This window comes from Schistocerca cancellata, chromosome 2, assembly GCF_023864275.1.
Source record: "Schistocerca cancellata isolate TAMUIC-IGC-003103 chromosome 2, iqSchCanc2.1, whole genome shotgun sequence".
Classification (NCBI taxonomy): domain Eukaryota; kingdom Metazoa; phylum Arthropoda; class Insecta; order Orthoptera; family Acrididae; genus Schistocerca; species Schistocerca cancellata.
In genome coordinates, this window is record NC_064627.1 from 130,624,192 (window position 1) to 130,647,944 (window position 23,753).

Genomic DNA, 23,753 nt, shown 5'->3' on the forward strand with positions numbered 1-23,753 from the left:
ACTGCTAGATCGGACTGTATTTTCTTTGTGCCAGTGTTGTGTCACAGTCCTTGAAGCCAATGCAATTATTCGTTCAAAACCACGATGTCTGTTCTGTGCCTTAATCTGAAACATCTGCAAAAATGGAGCATTTTGATCAGATTATATGTTGTAAGACATCTGACATCAAGCAAACATTGTATCAGCTTCTTAAACGCATGTTGGAATTTGCTGTTCCACTTTGATTTTGAGCCTTTACACAACAACTTCTGCAGGGGTTCACTGATGGAAGCTGCATGAACGAGGAATTTCTGATTATAATTTATCTGTCCCACCATAATTGCTTGATGACCTGGTGAGCCAGATTTTTAATAGCATCAGTACATTGTGGTATCAACTTGATGCTGTTTGCAGACAGTATATCTCCTTTGTATTGTACTTCACACTGAAAGAAGATGCACTTACCTTCGTTGCATTTCAAATTGGCTGTTTATAGAATTTTGTAAGCAGATTCCAAATTCTGTAAGAGTGCATGTGGAATTGTGCCTGAGACAGTTATGGTAGTTCACAACATTCAGAGCTTTCCAAATTAATTGTTCTAAATGCCATTGGAACAGACTCAGTGTAAGCTACTGTGAAGGGAAATCTTTAGTAGTGATAGAGACCAAATGGAGTGTTTATCACCGTAACTCTCTGTGTGCCTTTGTCCAAAGGGAGTTGCAAATATGTTCTCTATGATCCAGAATGGTAAAGTATGCACCAACAGCTAATTTTGATGTCAGTTCTCTCTGCCTGGGAAAAGGATGTGAATCAATAATAGACTGAGAATTAACCCATGCTTTGAAATCTCTGCTGATGTAAAGAGAGCTGATCGGTTTATGTACAACTACAATTGGTATTACCCATTCTCTACTGGTTATGGCTTTGATAACTTCATTCTGTTTAAAAGAGTTGAGTTCCTACTTTATTTTATCTTTCACCACAAAAGGAATGTTGTGAGCTTTGCAAACCTTTGTCATTGCATTCAACTTCAACATTTGTAAACTCTACTGCTTATTGCTTTGCAAAAAATATTATCATATTTTTGCAACAGCTGATTTAATTTTACATTCTGAATGTTAGATGGAATTTGATTTGTTCCCATGCAAATGGTGAAGCCCAAAGCATAAGAGACTCAGTCCTAGTAAACACTTTCTTTATTGGCACTTACAACTGTGAATGTAGCCACTTTCGTAAATTATTTACACACCTGTTGAAAACTGTCCTTTTACTGTATTCTCCTGATTGCTGTTAACACTGACATTCCTATGTTTCATATACCTGCAGGTTAACAATTGAAATTGATGACCATGTGTCAATCTGAAAATTGATCAGACCTTTGTTAACTCAAAGAATTACAGTTATGCTTATTATTGCAGCAAAGTGGCATTTATGTGATTTTTCACCTTTGAAAATATTTTAGCTCATACATGTTCATTTTGAACAACACCAGACTTGAGTGTATACTATTACTCATTGACATATGCTTGAGAGTGTGCTGATTTTGACAGTTGTGCTTTGTTTTACTCACCTTAGCCCTCAGTTGGTCTTTTTACATTAAGTGCAATGTGTATAGTGATTGAAAAAATTATCTCTTTTGTGTTTTATGTCACAGCATGAACGAAATTGTAATTTATACTTTATAAACTTGTTTTCTGACAGTCTGAGTCAAGTAGCATGTGTGCCATGTGATTTCCAGGTCTCACCATGCTAGTTGCTGGGCCATCTGGCTGTTGATGAGTAATGAATATGTCAGAATCTTCACACTGTATAGCATCTGCAGGTACATGTGTTTGTTCATATGCTGAATTCAATGTCAAACAATTTTGTAAAAATGTGTTTATTAAAATAAACACTTTCTTCTTTAATTCATTGTCTGGCGATTGCATGTTAAGCATGTCGCAAATTAGTGAGTCTGGATAAGATTTCTTATATTGATCCCTTTCACCATGAAATTTAGAAATTTATTTAACCATATCAAGCTCTGTAACTGATTAATCCACTCTTTATGGCTTTGATCTGACTTCTTGAAACATTGAGAAAAGTGTATGTGTTGCAGCAGTACCACGAATTTGCAAGCCAAAAGGAGTCTTTCTTTAGTGTCTGAATATGAGAGAGTCATTGGTTCACATGTAAGACACAATTTTTTAAGAAGTTGAAATGTACTGGAGCCTGCATATGCTAATAAAAATTATTTGCATTCCACATCACCCAATATCTAATAAGTAAGATAGGCTATTGCTGCTCTAGTCACTGAATGCAGTTGTCATAAGAATCAATTTTTTTTGGTCAGAAAGGGTGGCAGTGGCAGCTTGAATTGCAGTGCTTTGTGTGTATGTGTGGTGATCATCAGTGCCCTTACAATCATTAAAGCAAATGAATGTGGATCAAATATCTAAAACAGTTGCGTACTCATGCTCTCACTACCACCCCACTCGCACTGACCACACAGTCACTATCTCATATGCACTAAAACAACTTAGATAGAGGAAAAGTAGATAAACATGGAATTAAAACACAATAAAAATGATAAAGGAGCTAAAAGAAAAGCACAAGGAAATGTTACTGGCTGACCATTTACAAAAAAAATTGTGTGAGCCAGTCACCCTGATTACACATTAAAACCATCTCTCTAAAATTTTTTGACAAATATTGAACAATTCACAAAAATCTTAAATGCAAACCACATTCATTTGAACACCACTTGGAATGGAGGGCAGAACCTGTAGCAAATCAGCCATGGCCTGCTGGTCAGAAAATAAATCACAGACCAATAAAATGTGGTACACACTGATCTGTATGCCACAAGCACCATACATTGAAATTTCCTCATGTTGGAGCAAGAAGCCATGAGTCATATGGCTGTGGCCTCCACAGAAACAAGTAAGGAGGACCTCGTCCCACTGACATGGCTAGAAAGAGATATGCCACAGCCATGTTGTGGGCTATATTAGACGGAGCTTATTTTCTGTCATTCCCTGCCACTCATCTTCCAATTGATGCATGACCTCGTACCTCAACAGTGAGGTGGCAGCAGGCAAGGGAATAGTACACTGCAATAAATCAGGACCAGGACATGCCTACTAGGCTGATAGCTCTGCCCTTTCATTCCCCGCAATACCCATGTGTCCTGGTACCCAGCAGAAAGACGTCTTCTTCCCTAGTCATTGTAGCTGGCGGAGGGCATCCTGGATATTCAGCACCACTTTATCTGCTGGGTATAAACATTGTAGAGAGTGAAGGGCACTCAGAAAATTGGAACAGACAATAAATTGATCACTGGAAGAACATCCCATCTGCTCCAGTACCTGCAATATTACATGTAATTCTACATTGAAGACAGTAAATTCTTGAAGCTGTGGGACATTGAGGACACGATCCAGAAAAATGGCACAGCAACACAGCAACCAATGGGGTCCCCCTGTTTAGACCCATCTCTAAAGCAGCTACATAGTTCTGGTGCTCATATAAAATTCAGAAAATATCACATTAAAAACAGAAAGAGGAGTGCAATCACTCCTGTACAGCATTAAATTTAAAATGACACTGGGCCTCCACAGTAATCAGGGTGGCAGATGGTTAAAATCCTGGATTTGCAGTTGTACTTGCTCCACTTTAAGTGATGCCAATACTTGCCGCACGTGGATCCCAAATGGCCTGTGGTTGTTTTTGTTGGCAATCATCCTAGTGTACTTGAAGGCAGGTGAAGCATGCCACCAAGAGTTCCTGCTGTCAGTTGTTGCAATAAGGTTAGCACTGGTTGCAGGATCAGTCCTGTTTGGGTCATGTCTGAAAAACATGCTCAGAACGGTATACAAAATTCACAAAAATTGTTCTGGAATCAAAACAGATTAGCAATCCTAATTATAATAAACAGAGAATAAAGCCATGCATTGTTGGCAGAAAAATCGATTAAATGAACATGCACACAAAGCAAGTAAAATAAAATTTTCCTGGTAAGGAATTGTAATTTTTTTCTTTTCTTGTTCCAGAGAATCTTTTTTCTCATCTCCTTACGTCTTTTTTCTTCTCATTCATAAGAATGATGTGGGTTTGCACTGTCATGTTGTCAACAATTTCCAATTTGACACATCACCAAATGTTGAGAATTGGTGAAAAAGTGTGAACAATATTTAAACTATCTCCACATTACCAAAATGTTCAATGCTGAAAACTGTTATCACTTCTTAATGGTTTACCTTGTCATCAAACACATTCTGAAAGCAGTAAATGAATGCTACTCTTAATTCAGCCCAAATATCCACAGTATCAGAAAACAGTTTTTCAGCTACAGTTTGTGATGTTCTGCTAGTCTGTTGTTTTGTTGCACTGAGTTATGAGTGAAGGTCACAAAGAACTGTGACTGATGCCTGAACAACAGGGACTTACACACACTGAAAAAAAAAAAAAAAAAAAAAAAAAAAAAAAAAAAAAAAAAAAAAAAAAAAAAAAAAAGGAAAGCACATTGAGAATGGCTAGCTACTAGCCGAAATCTGGATTTGCATAGTAAAATCTAGTTATGAAGAATCTTGAAGTCTCATATCTCACTGAATTGAAATAACAGACTGAGAGGTGATGTCAAGTAATGTCAAATAAGAGAGAGTCAAATGATGTATGGGGATCTGTATAACAAGTATTGGGAAAAAATTTTCCTGGCATGACTGTACATTGGAATGTGCCGGCATCATGCATGCTAGATGGTGGAGGGTGTGACTTTCAACAAACTTCAAGCACTAGTTGACAGCAACCATGCATTCAGGCAAGATCATGTTTTTAGTGGAACCTTGTCAAGTGACTCAGTGCAAGTGCAATATGCAGAGGATGATTGAAAAGTGGTATGCCATCAGATTTTGTGTTGGGCTGGGGAAGTTAGGGACACAGACATTGGCCATGATTCGCCAAGTGATCAAGGATGAAAGCATATCACAAACTGCATTTTTAACTGGCACTAGTCCAACAAAGATGGCTGAGAGAGTGTGGAGATGAGCCCTGAGTTTGGATACTCATTGACGTCAAGGGCCGATGACAATGTGCAAAGCATGCGCCAAGCGCTGAATTCAGACCATCAATTAAGTGCACGCATGATCACAGTAGCACTTGACATTGATAAGCTGACAGCACACATCATCATAACTGACAATTCTGTGATAAGAATGATCTGCACTAAATTCATTCTGAAGGTCTCGTAGACAACCAAAAGCATAGGTGAGTGTCTGCTTGTGAAGACTGTCTGCAGTTTGTTGAAGAAGACCCCATGACACCACAGTCATGGCAGACAAAAGTTGGCTATTTGAATATGACTCAGAAAAAAAGTGGCAAAGTTGTGAATGGCACACTACAGCAGCATCTCATTCAAGAAAGTCTTGAATGAGTGAATCAAGGGTGAAAGACATGCTTATAGTTTTATTTGATATCAAGGAGGTGTGCTGCTACAAATTTGTACCTGAGGGGCAGACAGTCAATGGTGCTTTTTACCAAGAAGTGCTAATAAGACTGAAGACAAGAGTCAACCAGGTGAGTCCAGCCACCAGTGGAAATTGGAAATTGCATCATGCCAATGCACCCAGCCACACCTGGTCCACAACCACTGACTACCTGATGATAAATGGCATCACAATGATTCCTTAATCCCCTTACAGTCCCAACTTAACACCAGCAGACTATTTCAAGTCAGGAAAAGCCACTGGCAAAAGTGTGTTGTTTCTAAAGGGCTCTACTTCGAAGAATTGTGAGATACTATAGCAATAGCTCAAATAAGTCTATTTTTTTGAAACTTTTCCTGATACTTTTTGTGCAGATCCTGTAAACTGCACATGAAATGAGTTTAAAGTTGTTTCATCCCAATATATATATTTGCACTGTATTATGGTTGGTGGCCAGTTCCAGTTTCACAGTTCACTCTATATACAGGTAATGGAACTGCATCGTCTTCTTTGTATTCCTTAAGCAGACTCACGCAACTACTAAGCAACATCACAGATTTGGTTGAAGCTCACAGTGGCAGATTATATGATTACTGAAATTTGATTGTATCAGTGCCCACAAAAGGATTTGCAGCATTGTTACCAGATTGAGTCATGCTGTCCATTAGATCATTCACATCTTCAGGTTGGCTACCCACTGGATCACCCAAGATTCTTTAAACTCAAAGCCAGTTACACAGTTTCTCACCCTTAGGACTTCCACTTGTTACATGTTTTACATTGATATGCAGTACTTCACTGTGGCTGACATAGAAATTTGAACATAACAATATCACCGTGCAGCATCCCACACAGAACAACATACTGACGTTAATCGAAGAGTGTGGTTGGACATAGAGATGTCAATATCATAAACTTTGGGTGCATACTTTACTAACATATAAATATTACCAAATTGCTGATCAACCATGAGCTCAAACATGAACCAACATATGGATGTTAATAGTATGTTAGCCGGTCACTGACTTTCTTATGTAATCTGACATGATGATGCTACAAGTTTGATCCCCTGTTGCAGACTTTAATGCACATATATGTTTAGCGTTTACTTCCTGATGCAAACTTTCACTTTTACTGACACAGAAATGTGGCCTTGATGCTGGTCTGGCTCAGACACTTTTGTTTGAGGGTGGCTATTTAATGACAGGTGTAAAAAAAATGATGTGAATTCTGAAACTATGTAATGTTTTGAAATTCAGCTAGGTTAGGTTTTACTATTTTGCAGGGGCTCTAAGACAGTACAGGTATATTATTATAATGCAGTTTTTGGAGTCCCCTATTTATGAGTACGGCTTTCATCTTGAAATGGATACTTTAGGATTCTGAATTACTTGAAATCTTAATTACTGACTGAATTAATTAGTAACATGTTAACTGATTCAGAACAAATACATCAATAAAATTATATTGTCAAATTTCATAATCTTGCAGTCATTAAAGCAAAATAGGCAATTGAAATTTGGAGGGTTCAAATTTGTAATGTAAATTATTTTATGAGTTAATTAATTTGTGATCATTCAAAATATGCTCTCAGAATGTTTGGAGTGTATACTTTCAAATGGTTGGTAACAATACCTTCTCTGCTGTTTGTTTGCTCACAATGCTTTTTACATCAAACAACATTGTTGTAACTTTAATTTGGTGTCAATTTTAATTACTCGAGCTTCCAATAAAACCAATTCCATCATTATACTTTTGAACATGAATATAAAAATGAGATTTGCATAAATAATAATAAAATATATACCTGTACATATGGTATATTATGTGTCCACTGCATTGGATACAGAACAAAAAGTGAAAAAAAAAGTTGTTCTTAGGTGCAGAAAACATAGCAGATGGATTAGACTCCAGCTTGCTACATCTCAACACCCCCTCAACAGCCAATCACTGACAAAGAGCAGACAGCGTAATTTAGTGACCTATAAAAGTTTATTCTATTTATGCAAAACAAAAAAGAAATAACCTCATAATAATATTTGAGACTAATTTTCAAATTAGCTATCATAAATTGATTTTACCTAATAAACTTTATTGGACATCATTTTTACAACATTATTTTACAAAACTTCAAAGCATAGAAGTGCATTTCATTAGAATTTACAATATTTCACTTCGTATATGTCATATTTCCTCATGTCTTTGGCTTATGAGTTATTTCATAATTTTTTGTCACTTTACCAACAAGATTTATTACTCACTGTGAGCACAAAGTTTACAAAAACCACTCTCACTGCCTTCTTCAGTTCTATTCTGTGACTCCTTCCCTACATATTCACTTGTATTCATTGACAAGTCAGAGTTAGCAAACATGAAAAGACAAACAATTTTTTTTATATTAATACAATAGCCCTTGAAATCAACTTGGTAGCAGGTTTTATTCAAAAGTTGTTACATAAATTATTACTTCAGTTAGTTGTTGCACAAACTTTCATTAGTACCATTATTTCTTGCAGGAAATACCAAATGGTTACTGATTACAGTGCCAAACTTATAATTAGTTTCTCAGGAAGTTGTCTCACATTATTTAAATGTGTCACTACAACAATATTCACCTGTACCTCCTCACAGTCTACTCGTCAGTGCCTGTTATTCCTCTTCTTGTCAACTAAAGAGATGTATTCACAAAAGAAGCTACTATAAAGACAAAGTTTCTAAGTCCATTTCATCACATATACTTCATAATATTAAATTATTTAATCATTTCATGTACCTCTTTACCCATATAATTATACAGTTGGAATTGAATTACACACACTCTAAAGATTTTTCCCTCTTGCTGCTACAAAATTTTCAATTCATTTTCCTAAGGTACTTAAAGATTCCCAGAATTTTCTGATAATCAGGATTTCCACAAACCCTGGCTTACCTCTTATTCTAAGTTTCATTCTTAGCTGATATAAATTCATTGTTATTAGCACAAAAATTACACCAAAGCAGGAAACAAGACAATTCTTTATAAACTTTATCCAATCTTTAATAGAATTCCAGTCTCTTACCTTTCTTTGATTAGTGTTTTAGGGCGCACAACAGCGAGGTTATCAGCGCCCGTTACCTTTCTTTAAATATACATTAACATACACAATTTTTAATTTAAAAGTACTCATGGAGAATTTAATCCTTAACATACTGATTTATTACACACATTGGTGAATAGTAGGAGATAACTGTCTTTTTCTTCTTACAAACTAAGGTTAGGATAGTCAGGATAGCCAGAGAATGGAGTGATACTAGAAAAGAAGGATAGAACCACCAAGCTTGGAAAAGCACAATGCTCCAAATAGTGTATTCATCAAAGTGTAATGATCCCTCTACTAACAGTTAGATTCACTATAGAACTAACTTCCATCTCTCCTTGCAACATGAGGTGTAATTTCACTCTCATACATTGACACATTTGCCATTACACTATAGAACACATTAAAATCCTTGAATATTTGACCCCCAGCAAACACAAATACTTTACCAATCATATTTACATTGAACTTGCCTTGCCTTGCCTTGACATTATTACTACAGATTGATATTTGTACATTCTCACTTAAAATTGTCCTTTGCACACAAGTATTAAAAATTGTCCTTTGTACACTGTCAATATCTCTTTACACAGCCTCACCAAATATTACTCTTTGCAAACTGTTCATTACTTCACTCATCTCTGTACACGTCACTTGTTGGCACTTAATAAACGGTTCCTTTATTTTGATGAATTTTCTTTCCTAAACAAAACACATTCCTCCACAACATAATTTATATTTATCTTAAGCATCTGCATTTATCTTACATTACTGTTATTGATTGCCAAATCTATATATTTTTGGACAAACAGATCACTAACTTTGTTAAAAGATTCATTTACTATTGGTACCATTCCATTCCCACATCATCAGAAACATCAGTATATACATCAACATCCTCTGTAGTTACCTCCATTCTTTCGTTAACAACAAGATTTATCTACGTTGTATTGGAAATCACCTCAGTACTATCACCAAAACAGATTTCCACAACATCACTTAATTTATACTGAAAAAATTTGACAACTTCCATTCCCTTTTTGGATTAATTGTTATCAATTACATTTGTTTTGACAACTCGTCAATGAAAAAGTTTTCTAAATTTTAACCAGAATTTCCTGTTACAGTTACATCAAATTGTATATTCTGAACCCCATTATTGAATTTGTTGTTCATGTTCTGTATATCTGAATTTAAATTTCTGAGGTAGTTATTCATTATGGTTATATCTAAAAATAAACTTGCAATGTCTTCTGTAGTACATGTTTGTTTTTAAACTACCTATGTGTTTTTTCCAGTCACTCCTACTTAATTTAATTCCCACATTAACTTCAAAATTTCAGACTGAAAATCTTCCTGTGCTGTCACTCCCCAATTGTCTTATTCCACCAGTATTACATTGATCACTTCTTCATGCACACTTGTGGTCAGTGAGAGAGGCCCTGGACATTTAATACATGATTTGGCTACCGTTAATCTCATCTTCACTTTATCAAATGGAATCCAGATTAACCCTAATATGATCCACTGTCATCCTCACATTCTGTTTGTTACTACTCTAGGTTCCCTGACAACCCTTAATTTTCTCATTTTATCTTCTGACATACTGTCTTCACAAGACTCTTTCTTCACAAATACTGCATGCCACTCACTACTAAACACTTTGTCCTCTTCCTCTCAATCATTCATTCTGACAGGATAGTTCACCATTGAATAACTAGAAAACTGTACCTTGTTTTTTCTTTGATACCAGATGTTGCTGTGGACTGCGATCCCCTTTCCACACTGTCTGCTTGACTGCTGGTAATCTGATTTGATTTGATTTGATTTTTTATTGGTCCAGTTTTATCATATAGCACTAATTGTACAATTGATATTGGACAGGTCAAAGATAAGTTACAATAATACATAGTATTAGCAATTAAAATTAGGTACCTACTACAATTAATTTTGTTATGTATTCAGAAATTCTCTGACAGAATAGAAACAGTGCTTTATTAGAAATGCCTTTAGTTTAGCTTTAAATATTGGATGAGTAGTATTTTTTATTTCCTCTGGTATCTTATTGTGTAGTATTACACCAATGTTAATTATGCTCCTCTGATAGGTTCTGTGATATTTTTGATGTTTACATCAGATCTGCTCCTAATTGCTAGACTGTCATGATCTAGGATGTGAAACTGGTTGGTTCTGCACACTGACTGGCTGCTGTAGTCAGTCCCATAGCCGGCAGGATATGTTTGCAGTCAGCATTTCTGTTTCCTGTCTTTCACAGTTAGTTTATTCCACATACTTTGTCACTATGATGCAATGTCATTACACTACTGCTTCATATGCATATGAGTAGTTACATTGCATCAAAAAGGGAGATGCCCCCACACAGCATGACTTCTCATCAATTGTGCCCTTATGGAAAAAATCCTCACACTGGAGCACCAGATGTAATGTTCTATTTTCATGCTGTTTTTTTGCACTCAGTTTCAAAGAAGCCTCGTATCTCATCAAACTGAGATAACGTACTGAGAAAGTGAGGTCACGTAAGAAATATCCAAATGATGTCAACGGACATGGAATGAGTTTTGTAGCTGGTTCATTGGCAATTCCAGTTTCACAATTCACAGTACATTCAGGTAAACAGAAGTGCCTCTCCTTCATTACAGCCTCATAAGGAAGCAGAATCACCTGACTACCAAGTTGTGTCACAGACTTGGTTAAAGCTCACAGTGGCCGAGTATATGACAGAAATGTGATTGTATCAATGCACACAAAAGGGTTTGTAGTATTGTAACCAGCCTAAGTAATATTGTCCAGCACATATAGTTTGCAAATAATTAACATCTTCAGGTTGGATACTCATTGGCTCACCTGAGATTCTTTAAATACAAAAGTTCAGAATGTTGTGGTCATTAAAGCTAAATGGGTAATTGAAATTTGGAAGGTCCAAACATTTTCTCTCAATTATTTTGTGAGTTGATTAATTTCTGGTAATTCTAAATACAATCTTCAAAAGCTGGGAGTGTCTGCTTTTGAATGAGTGCTAACAATACCTCCTCTGCTGTTTATTTGCTCACAATGGTTTTTCCGTCACATGATGTTGTTGTAATACTAATCAGGTGTCACTTTTAATTATTCAGAGTTCTAGGGAAACTAACTGTATCATTGTACTCATGAACTTGAACAATTGAGCTACAAGCTTAAATGAGGTTTTGCATAAATAGTAATAATACATATTCCTGTACATATGGTGTATTACATGTGCACTGCTTCAGATACAGAATGAAAAGTCAAAAAAATTTAGATACTCTTGTGAATGGAAAACATAGGAGATGGATTAGACTCCAACTTGCTATGTTTAAAATTGCTTTACAATGGTCATTGCACATTATGATTATTAATCACTTATCTGATAGGGTGGCACTGTAACAATGATGTGGCAATAATAAATAACATTTATTAAAAGTATGTTACAAATAGTGTCAGATATGGGCTCTCAGAGCCAAAGGGAGAAACACTCTACAGGTACACCAAAGGCAAATGCAGAGGAAGATCCTTGGAAATCTCTCTGAAAGACAGAATATCGAACACCTCAAAACACAAGATGTCAGCAAAATAGACATAGCACAACAGGCTACAGAGACCAAATGGAAATGGGGTTGCCATGTGGCAAGGCTGCAAGATGACAGATGGATGGCATGAGCTACCACATGGTACCCCTACATTGGCAAGAGACTCACAGGGAGACCAAAATGCAAATGGTCAGACTTATTCAGAAAACAAGCAGGAAGGAAGTACACCAGCATAGTCAGAAACAGAAAGGAGTGGAAAGAACTACAACTACAATTAAGTGATCAAGTGTAATTAAATGTGTAGTGTGCATTAAGTGCAGTACCCTCTTATGCAGATTAGCTCACCAAGCAAGTCTTTAAAAGCAGTTACCCCTACTTGTAGGATGCCTTTGCCTTCAATGGGACAACACAGGCTGTTTTCATTCATTCATGTTATAAATAGTACTTGATTTTGGTGCATTTGATGCATAACACTTGATGTCCTAGACCTAATACAATGATATCTAATAACTTTGGTTATTATACTTGATTTATTATACTTGATTTTGGTGCATTTTATGCATAACACTTGATGTCCTAGACCTAATACAATGATATCTAATAACTTTGGTGTCTTGTGGCAGTCTGTGATGCTGTATCAGTGATTGTTATGTTCACAGACATGCAGTTACTAGTCATAGTTGTCTGCAAATAGTGACAGCTTAGTCAGGAGGTAACTTTCACAGTACTGTGCTGAGCTAACTGCAGGCACTGAATGGTGCTTCCTAATTTCTGATATGGAACTGAGTGTCCACAACATATTGTGTATCAAGCCTATAGACAGAAGAATTCATATGTCTGCTGTTACAAGATGGTAGCACAGTATGTCATGCCAATGTATGTCCATAGTTTCCTATTGGCTGTCTCCACTTTTTGTGGGCATATGCCACACTGGAAAAAATGGCATGGAAGCAGTAAGTGCCATCTGCGAACTGCTGCACAAACCTGCCAGGCAAGTGGTTGTGCCTGTGTGGTGGTGGTCTCTCATTGTCTCTGTTGTCTACATCTTGCCTGGTCCACAGCAGAATCACTTTATCATAAGACTGAGAATTTTACTGAAGGAATGGACAAATACAGATTATACAACACAAATTAAAGGATTCTAGTAACAGCTGTTGGTCAGGAGACTGTTGTAAATACTGATTTTACCAGTAAAAATAAATATACTTTCTTGTCTTAACGTTCAAAATGATATGATGGATAGATTTTCCAGATTTCATTTTCATTCAGTATGTTGAAACTACGAACTTTTAAAATATGAATAATAAGAATTTCTTACCAAATCATTTGAATTTTAACTGTGAAATGATATAATAAAACAAGTTTGGAATTGATAAAGGTTACAAACAATAATGGTTGCACAGAAATTGATGAAAGTTGTAGTAGTAATTCAAAGGATAAACTGGAAAGTGTAAATGCATAACAAAATGGGAAGTTGTATAGCCCCTGCTGGCAACAGACTTACATGTACCTAGATTCATACCCACCAATACACCTTCTGGCATATGGCAAAATGACATTTATTAATTTTAAGTCTATACATTCTTCAGCTGGGAGTAGAAGATATAGTGTCACCAAACACCATTTTATTTTAACCAATTATATGTATGTTAAATTTTCTGTTTAGTTGTGTTTTTGGATGGAGTGAGTTGCATGTACATTGCGTTTGTTGTTGAATTTGTTTTGTGTACATTACTGCAGGAGTGGCTGTTATTTTTTCCTATTCCATATCAGTGGTTAATGCAGGCATTACATGGCACATCATGAGAGCAAGTAAGGCTGCATGTATCTGGCCAATAGTCATTGCAAGACTCCGAGACATGCCCGCATTGTTCACAGAATTCACAAAAATGAATTAAAAATAATTATTGATGGAAGTTTCATTTTTTGTCTACTAAGAAGAGTTAATTAGTCTTTGCCATACCCTTAAACATTACATAACTTGTTATAGAGGGTGAGTCAAAGAAACATTTACAAACTGACATGGCACATCAGGCATACAACAAGGATCCATAACACCCTAGATCCAGGGGTTCACAAAGGCCATTCAGCGCTATTAAATGGCATTCCAGTTATTTAGTTACATGCTACAAATGGACACCCACTACAGGAGATGTTCAAAGTTTTGTCCAGAAGCATCAGAACACGTCTGACATTGATACTGCATTGGACAGAGCACTCTCCTAAAGATAACTGGTGTATCTCAAAGACATCCTGCTGCTGCAACAATCCTCCCCACTAGGTCTTCTGGTAATATAACAAGTGTTGTGTACACACAGCCCTTCAGATAACTCCACAGGAAAAAAATCAGTTGGGGACAGATCAGGTCATTGTGGTGGCCATGTGGCTGGCCCATCACAACCAATCCAGCAGCTTGGAAAGATTGTCTGTAGATGTACCCTAACTTGTCTGCTGAAATGTACAGGGGCTCTGTCATGCTGAAATTGAATAAGGTGACAAATAGCCAAGGTAACATAATTCAGCATTTCCAGCAGAACCCTTTCCATGAGTACAAGATATGTGCAACCATCAAGTTGGTCTGGGAGAATGTATTTCCCAAATAAACAGTCTCCAATGTTGTGAGGCATGTGTGCATATAGCATGTGGGTTTATATCTACCCATGTGTGCAAGTTGTGATCATTCACTACACACTCAAGTGAGAACACACCCTCAACAATTAAGAGGACACTCACTGTGAAGCTTTAGTCTGCAGTGGATTCCTGCAGAAACCATAGCAAATTCCATGAACTTGTAGAAGTCCCCCAGTTGCAATACCTGGAAGCATTGTAAATTAAACATATGCAGTCCTACATAATGAAATATGCAGCAGACATAAGGTTGGAGGATATCTGTGGTGCATGGGATACACTTCTTGTACAGGGTTATTACAAATGATTGAAGCGATTTCACAGCTCTACAATAACTTTATTATTTGAGATATTTTCACAATGCTTTGCACACACATACAAAAACTCAAAAAGTTTTTTAGGCATTCACAAATGTTTGATATGTGCCCCTTTAGTGATTCGGCAGACATCAAGCCGATAATCAAGTTCCTCCCACACTCGGCGCAGCATGTCCCCATCAATGACTTCGAAAGCATCGTTGATGCGAGCTCGCAGTTCTGGCACATTTCTTGGTAGAGGAGGTTTAAACACTGAATCTTTCACATAACCCCACAGAAAGAAATCACATGGGGTTAAGTCGGGAGAGCATGGAGGCCATGACATGAATTGCTGATCATGATCTCCACCATGACCGATCCATCAGTTTTCCAATCTCCTGTTTAAGAAATGCTGAACATCATGATGGAAGTGCGGTGGAGCGCCATCCTGTTGAAAGATGAAGTCAGCGCTGTTGGTCTCCAGTTGTGGCATAAGCCTATTTTCCAGCATGTCCAGATACACATGTCCTGTAATGTTTTTTTCGCAGAAGAAAAAGGGCCCATAAACTTTAAACCGTGAGATTGCACAAAACACGTTAACTTTTGGTGAATTGCGAATGTGTGAGGATCCTCTAACGCCCAGATTCGCACATTGTGTCTGTTCACCATTAAGAAAAAATGTTGCTTCATCACTGAAAACAAGTTTTGCACTGAACGCATCCTCTTCCATGAGCTGTTGCAACCGCGCCGAAAATTCAAAGCGTTTGACTTTGTCATCGGGTGTCAGGGCTTGTAGCAATTGTAAACAGTAAGGCTTCTGCTTTAGCCTTTTCCATAAGATTTTCCAAACCATCGGCTGTGGTACATTTAGCTCCCTGCTTGCTTTATTCATCGACTTCTGCGGACTACGCGTGAAACTTGCCCGCACGCGTTCAACAGTTTCTTCGCTCACTGCAGGCTGACCTGTGGATTTCCCCTTACAGAGGCATCCAGAAGCTTTAAACTGCGCATACCATCGCCGAATGGAGTTAGCAGTTCATGGATCTTTGTTGAACTTCATCCTGAAGTGTCGTTGGACTGTTATGACTGACTGATGTGAGTGCATTTCAAGCACGCCATACGCTTTCTCGGCTCCTGTCGCCATTTTGTCTCACTGCGCTCTGGTGGCAGAAACCTGAAGTGCGGCTTCAGCTGAACAAAACTTTATGAATTTTTCTACATATCTCTAGTGTGTCGTGACCATATGTCAATGAATGGCACTACAGTGAATTTATGAAATCGCTTCAATCCTTTGTAATAGCCCTGTACTTGTTGCCAGCAAACACTGCACCCTTTTGAGAATGCTTTCTTCCATTGCAACTGCCCTTGTTGTTCATTGGTAACCAGCATCTGCCTTGTGAACATGGAATGAGCTGGTTTCACACAACTGGCAATGCAGGTAAAGAGTAGTGTGTGGTACAGTACCTTTGTATTGAGATATTTTGGACAATACAATCTCATCGCTTCTCATCCATTGCTGTTGGCCATGCCACAAATCAAATGCAACTCAGCAATTTTGCAGTACATATAGCTAAGCCATGTTACCCTTAATGGTTCCACAGCATGAATGGCATGAATGATCTCCATGTACTTCACCTGTGTTTGTATACCAATGTCCTCATGTGTGCACAGTGCCCTCTCATAGTGTTAGCAACTCCCCAGTTCCTATGTGACTGCTAATCCTTTTTGTATGCCCAAAGTACCATGTCAGTTTGCAAACTTTTTTGTCCCCCCATCACTCTGTATAGTCAGATGTGCTTTAAACAGCTATGTTCAACTAGAGTTCTGAATTTCTTGCTGCAGATGTAGTACAGTATTAGCGCAAACTGTCTTAATTTTTTTCAACTAACTGTTGGTGGAGATTTAAGGATTTTTCCTAATCTGCTGCATCTACAGACACTTCTTTCAAATTATTTGATCAGGAGAAGATCAATGAAGGACTTTCACTTATACTTGTTATGAAGTGTTTTCCCTACAGAGAAAATTTCTGAAGCATTTGGAGTTAATATAAAATCTCTTTGCCAACATTGCAGCTCTTCTGGTATAGAGCTCTGATGGCAGAATTTTTTTCATCTGGAGTTTTACAACACTGACACTCTCCCAACATCTTTCTTGTGCTGAAAATATTAACCTGCATAAGTCTTACCTAACAACAAAGCCATGGAACAAAGGCTAGAACACAACATAAATGGTCCCTGTTCTGTGAGAAGACAGTGTATCAGTGCATTACTTCAGTTTTCAACATAATTTCATCCATTTTCTCCTGTCATTTGGTTCCACTTCATAATTTTCCTCAGAAAAATGAAGGAAAAGATCTTGTGTGCAACTTCTTCAATGATTAAAATTGTGTGCAGGATCTGGACTCAAAACTGGGACCTTTGTCTTTAGCAGGCAGGTGCTTTACTGACTGAGCTATCCAAGATTGACTCCTGACCTGCCCTCACATCTTTACCTCCACCAGTACTCCATCACCTATCTTCCAAACTCTGCTGCAGAGTGAAAATTCATTTAAGGAATGGTGTATTTGTAAACTGTGTGGAATAGTTCATTTCCTTGCTAAGAAGGTTTCCTGGCTGATACTTGTAAGACAACTATGGTAGTACAGAAGCATGTGAACACAAAATATACACTCCTGGAAATGGAAAAAAGAACACATTGACACCGGTGTGTCAGACCCACCATACTTGCTCCAGACACTGCGAGAGGGCTGTACAAGCACTGATCACACGCACGGCACAGCGGACACACCAGGAACCGCGGTGTTGGCCGTCGAATGGCGCTAGCTGCGCAGCATTTGTGCACCGCCGCCGTCAGTGTCAGCCAGTTTGCCGTGGCATACGGAGCTCCATCGCAGTCTTTAACACTGGTAGCATGCCGCGACAGCGTGGACGTGAACCGTATGTGCAGTTGACGGACTTTGAGCGAGGGCATATAGTGGGCATGCGGGAGGCCGGGTGGACGTACTGCCGAATTGCTCAACACGTGGGGCGTGAGGTCTCCACAGTACATCGATGTTGTTGCCAGTGGTCGGCGGAAGGTGCACGTGCCCGTCGACCTGGGACCGGACCGCAGCGACGCCCGGATGCACGCCAAGACCGTAGGATCCTACGCAGTGCCGTAGGGGACCGCACCGCCACTTCCCAGCAAATTAGGGACACTGTTGCTCCTGAGGTATCGGCGAGGACCATTCGCAATCGTCTCCATGAAGCTGGGCTATGGTCCCGCACACCGTTAGGCCGTCTTCCGCTCACGCCCCAACATCGTGCAGCCCGCCTCCAGTGGTGTCGCGACAGGCATGAATGGAGGTACGAATGGAGACGTGTCGTCTTCAGCGATGAGAGTCGCTTCTGCCTTGGTGCCAATGATGGTCGTATGCGTGTTTGGCGCCGTGCAGGTGAGCGCCACAATCTGGACTGCATACGACCGAGGCACACAGGGCCAACACCCGGCATCATGGTGTGGGGAGCGATCTCCTACACTGGCTGTACACCACTGGTGATCGTCGAGGAGACACTGAATAGTGCACGGTACATCCAAACCATCATCGAACCCATCGTTCTACCATTCCTAGACCGGCAAGGGAACTTGCTGTCCCAACAGGACAATGCACGTCCACATGTATCCCGTGCCACCCAACGTGCTCTAGAAGGTGTAAGTCAACTACCCTGGCCAGCAAGATCTCCGGATCTGTCCCCCATTGAGCATGTTTGGGACTGGATGAAGCGTCGTCTCACGCGGTCTGCACGTCCAGCACGAACGCTGGTCCAACTGAGGCGCCAGGTGGAAATGGCATGGCAAGCCGTTCCACAGGACTACATCCAGCATCTCTACGATCGTCTCCATGGGAGAATAGCAGCCTGCATTGCTGCGAAAGGTGGATATACACTGTACTAGTGCCGACATTGTGCATGCTCTGTTGCCTGTGTCTATGTGCCTGTGGTTCTGTCAGTGTGATCATGTGATGTATCTGACCCCAGGAATGTGTCAATAAAGTTTCCCCTTCCTGGGACAATGAATTCACGGTGTTCTTATTTCAATTTCCAGGAGTGTATATGATACCATCTACACTTAAATGAATTAATTTTGTGCAACACATTTTCCAGTTAAAAATTTCAGAAGATATACATTTCTGAGGTGTTGCGTTTGGAACTTGTCAGAAAAGAAATATTACAGTATGTGAGGGTTACTGAAATGATAAATGAAAATAATATATTACAACTGAGGAGTAACCTATTTGCACAATGATGCATATTCACTTCTTACAAACCCCTTATAGCGTTCTTCACAAGAACCAGAAGTGTTTTCATTAAAAAAAATCTGTAAATAAATATGTTAGCATGTATAATGGAAGATATGTGGCATTATAATACATATACTGGAAACAATAAGCTATGTTGCTAAATAGTTTGATTCAGAGATCAGAGTACTGGTCATCTGTTTTGGACTGAAGTACATGTAGTGAAATGGTTCATTCAGTTTCAAAGAGCTGAAATTTAGGTACATTTTTATACAAATTTCTTAACTCTTATTTGCCCATGCAACTACCTCCGAATCAAATCATTCCTCCTAAAACATGATACATAGTATAAAAGATTAGCATACTGCTTTTAACTAAATAATCTCTTAAATTATTTCATTTCACATCCTTATCTTGTGCTCTTTAAGCAATCAATGATACATCAAAATAGTTTTTTCCTTCTTATCAGTTTTTATCATGTTTTCTACATTGTTGGGCAAATTATATTTTCTATACAGGATGTCAATGTATTTTCTCCATTTCTTATTCTTTTCTCTACACTTAACACTGCTTATGCACTGTTACTTCCATGTTAATGACTTTTTGTGACCCAAAAGTTATGTTTAATCCTTCTCTTATGCACCAGACCAATAATAATTCTCCCTAAAGGTAAACATATTTTATTGTATACCTTAGCACGAGATCACACAGATGGTATCATTACCAATTTCGACTTCTTAGCAAACCAACATAATATGATCTATTTTTAAAAAAGTTGAGAGGAACATTAGAAAAGTAAATTACACAATCAAATGAACTTCTGTACACAATTATCCTGATTGTGTGTAGAACTTACTTTGATTTTGTTTGCAGTTTATTGATTTTGTATGTAGTTTCCTAGTATTTTACTATCATGTATTTTATTTCTTTGCAAAGCAAAGCTATTAAGCCAAATCTGGTAACTGTGTGAACTGAGACTTAAATATACAAGAAATATTTTAACAGTTTGGAAAGGATAGATTAATTCTCACCACATACAGGAGCTGTAGAGTCAAAGACAGTCACAGCAAAACAGAATACTGAATACTTAAGTTTTCAGATACAGTCCTTCTTTCAGGGTGAAAAACAAACATGTTCATGAAAACACACACAAGGCCTTTGCGTCTGGGCATTAAGGCCTGACAGAGACTGCATCTGACATGAACAGCAGTGTAGCAGGGGTGGATAGTGGGGGTAAGGAAGAGGTGTATGGCAGGGTGAGGTAGGAGAGCAGGGGTAAGGAAAGATGCTAATGTGGCCTGTGAGGGCAGGCGAAGACATGTTGGGGATAGGGCTGCTAGCTGCAGCATCACTGGAAGTGGGAAGGGGGGATCAGTCGACACCATTTGCCTTATTTAGTTCACCTGATCCTTCTCAGCCCAAAAAGCAGACTTCCTCAATGCTAACCTCCACCTCACCACAAGCATGGCTACATCACTATGTCCACCCACATCAAATCTACCAATCACCAACAATACCTCTGCTTCGACAGCTCCCACACATTCCACACCAAGAAGTCTCTTTCATACAGTCTCCCCATCTGTGGTCATCACATCTGAAGTGACAACTAGCTCCTCTCCAAATATGCCAAAGTTCTCACTGAGGTCTTCACAGATTGAAATTATTCTCCCAGCATTGTCAAGAAACAGATGTCCTGTGCCTTGTAATGTGTCACCCTCCTGCCAAACCTCCCCCTCCCCCCCCCCCCTCCTACATACTCACTGTCTGAGCATAAGGGTGCAATCTTCTTGTGACTCAGTAACACGAGCAACTGAATCACATCCTCCCCCGGTGTTGCAACTACCTTTTATAATGCCCTGAAATGAGAAATATCCCCTACATCTACATACATTCTCCACAAACCACTGTGTGGTGTACTGGGGAGGGTGCTGTGTACCACTTCAGGTCTCTTGAAAATTGAATGAGAGAAAAACAACATCTGTATTACTCTGTACAAGCCATAAGTTCTCTTGTCTCCTTGTTTTTTTTTTTTTTTTGTGACATGTATGATGGCAGCAGTAGAATCATTCTGCAATCAGCTGCAAAAGCTTGTTCTCTAAATCTTCTCAGTAGTGTTTCACAAAAGCAATGTTGTCTCCACCAAAGGGGTCCCCAGTTGAGTTCACTAAGCATCTGTGTAACACTTGTATGCTGATTTAATCTACTAATAACAAATCTAGCAGCATTCTTCTGAATTGCTTCAATAGTAACCTTTAATCCAACTTGGTGGAGATCACAAACACTTGATCAACACTCAAAAATGCATCAAACTAGTATCTTATGTATGATTTACTTTATAGAATAGTTTTATAGAATTCTCCCAACAAACCAAAACTGACCATTCACATTCCCTACCACCATCTTTATAATCTTGTTCTATTTCTTATCACTTTGCAACATCATGCCTAGATATTTAACTGAAATAAATGTGTCCAGCAGCACATCACTAATAATGTATTCAATCATTATAGGATTGTTTTTCCTACTTATCTCCGTTAACTTACATTTTTTAAATATTCAGGGCAAGCTGTCATATACCATAACAAATGTAAATTTTGTCTAAGACATATTGTATCCTCCTACAGTCACTCAACAGTGATACTTTCTGGTATATCATAGTGTCATCAGCAAATATTATCAGATTGCTGCTCACACTGCCCGTCAGATCAGTTTTATATATAGAGAACAAGAGCAGTCCTGTCACTCTTCCCTGAAGCCCTTCTGGTGATACCATTGTCTCTGATGAACTCTTGCTGTTGAGGACAATATAGTCTCTGATGAACATTTGCTGTTAAGGACAACGTACTGGATCTTGTACTTAAGAAATATTTAAGGTGTTCACATATCTGGGAGCATATTTGTTATGCTTGGAGCTTCATTAATAGTGTGCAGTGGGACCCCATGTCAAGTTCTTTCTGGAAATCTAGGAACTTCCAGTTATCCTTCCCACCCCTCCCTCAGTAGTTTCCAACTGGTTTAGATGCAAAACTGTCCTGTACATACTCCCACTATGCCCTAATTCAATCCTCTCACAGATATCTCTTACCCCATCAAAGGAAGGACCACCTAATCTACAAACTAGGCTGCAACTATTGTACTACATTTTATGTGGGCATGACAACTAACAAGCTGTCGGTCTTCATGACTGGTCACTGCAAAACTGTGGCCAAGAGACAGATGAACCACCCAGAGCTGAACACACCATCCACCTTCAGGTTCTACATCTACATCTACATCTATATCCATACTCCGAGAGCCACCCAACGGTGTTTGGCAGAGGGTGCTTTGAGTACCTCTATCGGTTCTCCCTTCTATTCCAGTCTCATATTGTTTGTGGAAAGAAAGATTGTCAGTATGCCTCTGTGTGGGCTCTAATCTCTCTCATTTTATCCTCATGGTCTCTTCGCGAGATATACGTAGGAAGGAACAATATACTGCTTGGCTCCTCAGTGAAGGTATGTTTTTGAAACTTCAACAAAAGCCCATACCGAGCTACTGAGCATCTCTCCTGTAGAGTCTAGCACTGGAGTTTATCTGTCATCTCCGTAACACTTTGACAATTACTAAATAATCCTGTACCGAAGTGTGCTGCTCTCCATTGGATCTTCTCTATCTCTTCTATCAACCCCATCTGGTACGGATCCCACACAGGTGAGCAACATTCAAGCAGTGGGCGAACAAGTGTACTGTAACCAACTTCCCTTGTTTTCAGATTGCATTTACTTAGGATTCTTCCAATGAATCTTAGCCTGGCATCCACTTTACTGATGATCAACTTTATGTGATCATTCCATTTTAAATCACTCCTAATACCTACTCCAGATTATTCACAGAATTAACTGCTTCCAATTGCTGACCTGCTATATTGTAGCTAACTGATAAAGGATCTTTCTTTCTATGTATTCACAGCACACTATACTTGTCTACATTGAGATTCAATTGCCATTCCCTGCACCATGCGCCAATTCATTGCAGATCCTCATGCATTTATGTACAATTCAATTTTCCGTTGTTACAACCTCTCGTTATACCACAGCATCATCTGCAAAAAGCCTCAGTGAACTTCCAATGTTATCCACAAGGTCATTTATGTATATTATGAATAGCAACAGTCCCACAACACTCCCTTGTGGCACACCTGAAATCACTCTTACTTCAGAAGACTTCTCTCCATTGAAAATGACATGCTGCATTCTGTTATCTAGGAACTCTTCAATCCAATCACACAATTGGTGTGATAGTCCATATGCTCTTACTTTGTTCATTAAATGGCTGTGGGAACTGTATCGAATGCCTTGCGGAAGTCAAGAAACATGGCTTCTACCTGGGAACCCATGTCTATGGCCCTCTGAGTCTTGTGGACTGCGCGAGCTGGGTTTCGCACAATTGTCTTTTCCAAAACCCATGCTGATTCCTACAGAGTAGATTTC